Source organism: Loxodonta africana, chromosome 8, assembly GCF_030014295.1.
Source record: "Loxodonta africana isolate mLoxAfr1 chromosome 8, mLoxAfr1.hap2, whole genome shotgun sequence".
NCBI lineage: Eukaryota > Metazoa > Chordata > Mammalia > Proboscidea > Elephantidae > Loxodonta > Loxodonta africana.
In genome coordinates, this window is record NC_087349.1 from 108,311,829 (window position 1) to 108,318,365 (window position 6,537).

Here is a 6,537-nt window from a genome sequence, read left to right on the forward strand (position 1 = left end):
TCAAGTATCATTTAAAAAGTCAAAGTCCTCTTGAACCACTTCTAATTACTGTCCCCATCACTGATGTTTGTGCTTAATCATCTTGGTTTGAGCCTCTCTAGACTAGTTCTGAAGGGTTTACATATGTGTTCTTAGATATTTACAGTTTGAAGTTGTTTTACGTAAACTCTATCATTGACTTCAAATTATTATGTAGCTTACCAACACCATCTCTTGAGACTCTGTGTCCATGTACACATACAACTATTTCATGCTTCTTAAGTTTCAGCATAGTACTTTATATTATTTATAAATCATAATTTATATATGTCATTGCCCTATTAATAGATATTTTAGTTTATTTTCAGTATGTCAATGTTAAAAACAATGTTGTATTGAGCATCCTTGTACGGACACATTTATAGTATGTGAGAGTGATTCTCCACTTTACGTACAAAGGTATGGAATAATTCAGTGATGGTATGTGTGCATTTTATGTTTGATAATAATAAAAATTTGTCCTCTAACATATATGCATTTATCTGTAGTGATGAAAATGGTTAATGGCTGCTAATTGAAAGGTTGGAGGTTTGAAGCCATCCAGAGGAACCTTGGAAGAAAGGCCTGGTGATCTACTTCCAAAAAATCAGAGACTGAAAATGCTACTCTGATATACGTGGGGTCTCCATGAATCAGAGTCAACTTAAGCACAACCGCTATATCTTCTGCCACCAGTAAAATATGAGAGAAGTTACCCGTTTCCTACTAACTTTGCTGACATCTGCTACTATCAAATCATTTATTTTTAATGGTATGATGTGTGTTTTAACTCGCTGTATCAGTCAGAAAGGTCTAGATTATGCAGTGGTTTAAAAACAATCCCCAAATCATGGTGGCTTAAAACTACAAAAGTTTATTTCTTGCTCATACAAAGTCAGTTTAAGGCTTGGGTGAACTCTAAGGCACTTGTTCTCCATATGATGGCTCCTATTTTTCCTTTATGCTAGTATGTTTCCACATTTGCTGCAGCAGGGAAAAGAGAGCTGGAAAATCAAACCCTTGAAATTAAATGTTTTTCCTGAGAGTGAAATCTACATTCCTCTGGGAAATATAAGCAACACGCTTATAACTATATTCAAGGATAGAAGACTTCTTTATGCTTGCAATGAAAGGTAGATGGACATGTCTCCAGGAAGAAGAAACATTTTGAAATTGACATGGCATTCAGGAATGAGAAATGCACAAAGCCCATTGACATCAAAGATGAAAGGGTGTAAAAGAAACACATTGTCTATAGGATTTTGCTAAGAGCCATGTTTATTTGAAATACTGAATTGTAGCTCATAAATTATCTGTTTTCCTGGGATGCCAATCCATTACATATGACTAAGTTATCAGGAAAATTATTAAGCAATATTTTATTTTCAGAATCCTACATGTAGGTTTACCTTTAGGATATTTGATATCTATATTTTTGGAGGAATTTTTTCACAATTTATTTTATTCTAACAGTCATGAATTTTGATGGTTCAGAAATGTTCAATTGGGGTGTCAAAATAGTTAATTATTCTGATGCTATACAATTTGTGACTTCTGACTCACAGCTAGCACAGGAATTGTGGAGATGCTGATGAAAAATTACATCACTTTCTTTTCCGTTTGTATGTGTTCTTTCTTTAAAATTTAGGATTTTATGTGCACTGATAAAACACAACTAGCTGTTTCATTACTAGGATGTAAGCTGTTAAAATGGCTGAATGAATTTCCAGCTGCTTGCAATCATATCTACTACACACCATTGGTTTAGCAGCTTTTCTATTAAAGGTCACACTTGACACAAACCAAAAGAAAAATATTTCACAAGATTTTCAGGAAACCTAGGACGGTTGGAGGGTACTTTTATGTTATCAGTGTTTATGGGTAAATAGACAAACTTACAACAGCTGTCTATTTTTATTTTGACCCCTAGTATATAGACATGGGTAGAGAAGGGGTTGTTGTTGTGTTGTTGTTGTTAGCTGTAGTCAAGTTGATTCTGACTCACGTTGACACCAATGTTCCAGAGTAGATCTGCTCCATAGGGTTTTCTTGGTTGTAATCTTAATGGAAACAAATCACCAGACCTTTTATTCTGCGGTATCACTGGATGGGTACTGTCAACCTTTAGATTAGCAGCCAAGCACAAACGCTTTGCTCTACCTAGGGAGTTAGGGAAACGGTATTGATATTAAACGGTTAATTCAACAAACATCTTCAGGCACTCCTGGGTGTAGCTACTGTGCCTAGTATAGTAATGAACTATAGCCATATGATCTTTATTGACACATACAGTTTTGCAAGGAAGAGAGTAAAGGGATAAAGACATATGCATGAATAATTACAAATTTTGATAGAGTACCTGAAAGATATGAGGAGTGCTCTGTTAGAGTCTGTAATTAGGTGGTACTCCATACACGATGGAGGCTCCAGCCTTGTCGAGAGATAAGGAAGGACCTCTGGACAAAATCACATTATCAGCTGCAAGATCTAGGGTTTCATCCTAAAGAGTGTAAAATAATAAGGCAAATTCAAGTTTATTAGGCTTATTAGCAAATACTGACTGACAATACCACGATGTTAGTCATTTATATTAAAATATAATAATGTCTGAATAAGTGTTGTGTTGTTTTGCCATACTCTTTCTGCCAAATACCTGCAAATAAGGGCGTGTTATATGCATATTGCAGGTTGTCGATGAGTCTTCCTCCAATCCTGATGCCCCGTTCTTCTTCATACAGTCCAGTTTCTGGAATTGTTTCCTCAGCATACAGGATGAGTAAGAATGGTGAAGTAATACAACCCGACACACACTTTTCTGAACTTTAAACCACGCAGTATCTCCTTACTCTGTTTGAAAGATGGCTTTTTAGTCTAAATACAACTTTCTCAGTCAATAAACCACAGGTAAACATCTTTCTTTTTTAAACATCTTTCTGGTGTTCTCTGCTTCCAGCCATGATCCATCTGACATCAGCAGCAATAGCCCTTGTTCCACGTCCTCTTCTGAATCTGGGTTGAATTTCTGGCAGTTCCTTGTTGACGTACTGCTGCAAAAGATTTTGAACGATCTCCAGCAAAATTTTACTGCATGTGATATGAATGATATTGTTTGATAATTTCTTCATTCTGTTGGATTGCCTTTCTTTGGAATGGGCACAAATATGGACCTCTTCCAGGTGGTTGGCCAGGTAGATGTCTTCCAAATTTCTTGGCATAGATAAGTGAGCACTTTCAGCACTGCATTGGTTTATTGAAACATCTCAATTGGTATCCAGTCAGTTCCTGGAGCCTTGTTTTTCGCCACTGCCTTCAGTGAAGCTTGGACTTCTTCCTTCAGTACCATGGGTTTTTGATCATATGCTACTTCCTAAAATAGCTGAATGTCAACCAATTGTTTGTGGTACAGTGACTCTGGATTCCTTCTATTTCTTTTGATGCTTCCTGATCATTTAATATTTTCCCCATAGCATCCTTCAATATTGCAACTGGAGGAATGAATTTTTTTCTTCATTTCTTTCAGATTGAGAAATACCGAGTGTGTTTTTCCTTTTTGGTTTTCTATCTCAAGGTTTTTGTACATGTCATTATAACACTTTCTTTGTATCCCTAGCCCACCCTTTGAAATCTTCTGTTCAGCTCTTTTACTTCATCATTTCTTATGTTCACCTTAGCTACTTCACATTCAAAGGCAAGTTTCAGAGTCTCTTCTGACATCCCTTTTGGTCTTTTCTTTCTTTCCTGTCTTTTTAATAACCTATGGCTTTCTTCATGTATAATGCCCTTGATGTCATTCCACAACTCATCTGGTCTTTGATCATTAGCATTGAAGACATCAAATCTATTCTTGAGATGGTCTCTAAATTCAGGTGAAATATACTCAAGGTCCTACTTTGGCTCTTGTGGCATCAGGATTGGAGGGGGATTCCTCAACAACCTGAGAAATGCAGATGACACAACCTTGTTTTTTGAAAGTGAAGAGGACTTGAAGCACTTACTGATGCAGATCAAAGATCAATATGGACTACACCCTAACAAAAAGAAAACAAACATCTTCACAACTGAACCAATAAGCTACATCACGATAAACAGAGAAAAGATTGAAGTTGTCAAAGATTTCTTTTTACTTGGATCCACAATCAACATCCATGGAAGCAGCAGTCAAGAAATCAAAGGATGCATTGCATTAGGTGAATCCGATGTCACTTTTAAGGACTAAGGTGCACCTGACCCAAGCCATGGTGTTTTTAATTGCCTTATAAGCATTTGAAAGCAGGATAATGAACAAGGAAGACTGAAGAAGCATTGATGCCTTTGAGTTAAGGTGTTGGTGAAGAATATTGAATATACCAAGGATGACCAGAAGAACAAACAAATCTGTCTTGGAAGAAATACAGCCAGAATGCTCATTAGAAGCAAGGATGGTGAGACTTTGTCTTAAGTAATTTAAACATGTTATCAGGAGGGACCAGTCCCTGGAGAAGGACATCATTCTTGGTAAAGTAAAGGGGGAGCGAAAAAGAGAAAGACCTTCAATGAGAAGGACTGACACAGCGGCTGCAACAATTAGCTCAAGCATAATAATGATTGTGAGGATGGCGCAGGACAGGGCAGTGTTTTGTCCTGTTGTACATAGAGTCGCTATAAGTCGGAACTGACTCGAGGGCACCTAAGTAACTAACTGACTTCCTCCCAATAGGAATATCATAAAATATAAAAGTTTTGAAGCACAGAATATTATATTAGGGGGAGGATTGTTCAAGCAAACTTCCTGTCATTCTTTTTTATAATCTATTTTCTCATCCCTTACAAAATATGTTACAGTACAGGAAACTTATGAAAGGTAGATTAATAGGTGTGGCAGTGATTAAAATTTTCTAGAAAGTGCTCAGGCACTAATCTGGCCATAAATAATCGCTCCTCTTCTGAAATAAATTATTTGTTTTCTGCAAAGTAAATCTAGATCAGTGTAAGTATTACACTACTCAGAGTTCTTGTTCTTTATTTTTATTTCATTGTGAAATGCCCATATATAAACAAAAAGGCACACAAAAAAAATCAGAATCCTCTTCCTACCCTTCAGAGTCACTACCTCTTCACTCCTCAAGTACCCTGAGTTTTATTAATCACCGCCTGTATCTCTTTTGTAATTTGCTGCATAAACATGGATCTTGAATTGTATGGTGTAGTTATCTGAAATTAACAAACTTTCGAAATGGAATCACACAATATGTATTATATATATTCTCTTACTCAGCATTATGTTTCTGTGATTCGATTCCATTTTATGTGCCTGTGATTTATTTATGTTTATTGGCACCTCATTTGTTCATGATTCACAATTCTTTCATATTTTCATTTTGGGAGTTAGTTTATTATTTGCATCTTTCTTATAATTTGTTCATTTTGTTTTAGATGTCTAATTGTTGGCCTAAGATTATTCAAGATAGTAACTTCTAATTATTTTAATTTTTGAAGGGTCAGCAGTGATATACCTGCTTGCATTCCTGATTTTGGCCAATTTGTGTCTTCTTTTCTTTCCAGGAAGTATAGCTAAAGAGTTGTCAGTTTTATCGATATTTCCATATAAAAAACTTTTGGTTTTATTGACTTCTCTAAGCTGATTGTCTTTGATTCCTAATTTTTGTTTTCTCCTCTAAAATTTTCTATTCCCTTTCCTCCACTTGCCTTCTGTATAAGTAGCTCTTCTTGTTCTAGTTTCTTAAAGTGGAAGGTTAGGTTACTGATTTGAGACTTTATTTTCTGATGCAAGTTTTTAAAGTTATGCATTCCCTTTAATCACTGTTTAATGAGACACCATAGATGTTGATATTTATGCTTTGTTTTAATTTAGGTCAACATATTTTTTTTATTTCTTTTTTGATCCACATGTTATTTAAAATGTGTTGTTTTAATCTCCTGATATCGGAGGGTTTCTCAGATTTCTTTTCTCTGGTGATTTCTATTTCAATTTCATTGTTGTCAGAGAAATGCTTCCTATGATTTCAATCATTCGAAACGTATTAAAACTTCTTTACTGAAAGAAAAAATAAATCTCTGCAATATAAGAAAATGTGTTTGTTTCATGTTTAAAATAAGATTTCATTCACATATGAACAGTCACTCCCACAGATTATACATATATACCAAAACAAAACAAACAACAACAACAAAAAAAAAAAAACTTGTTGCTTTCAAGTAGATTCTGACTCATAGTGACCTTACAGGACAGAGTAGAACTCCCCCACAGGATTTCCAATGAGTGGCTGGTGGGTTTGAACTACGGACATTTTGGTTAGCAGGTGAGCTTTTTAAAACCACTGCACTACCCGGGCTCCATCAGGCTCCTAAGTAGCCAAGAATCCATAATCATTTCAATTCACTTTTAGGAATTTCAGTTTTTAAAACCTGAGCTACATTCTCTCTACTGGCTTGACTTCTTCCAATTGACTTTAAGTCAAATGTTCTTCATTTTGCAGTTCCAGCCCCAAACAAAGGGTTTTAACCAGGATCCTCAAACTT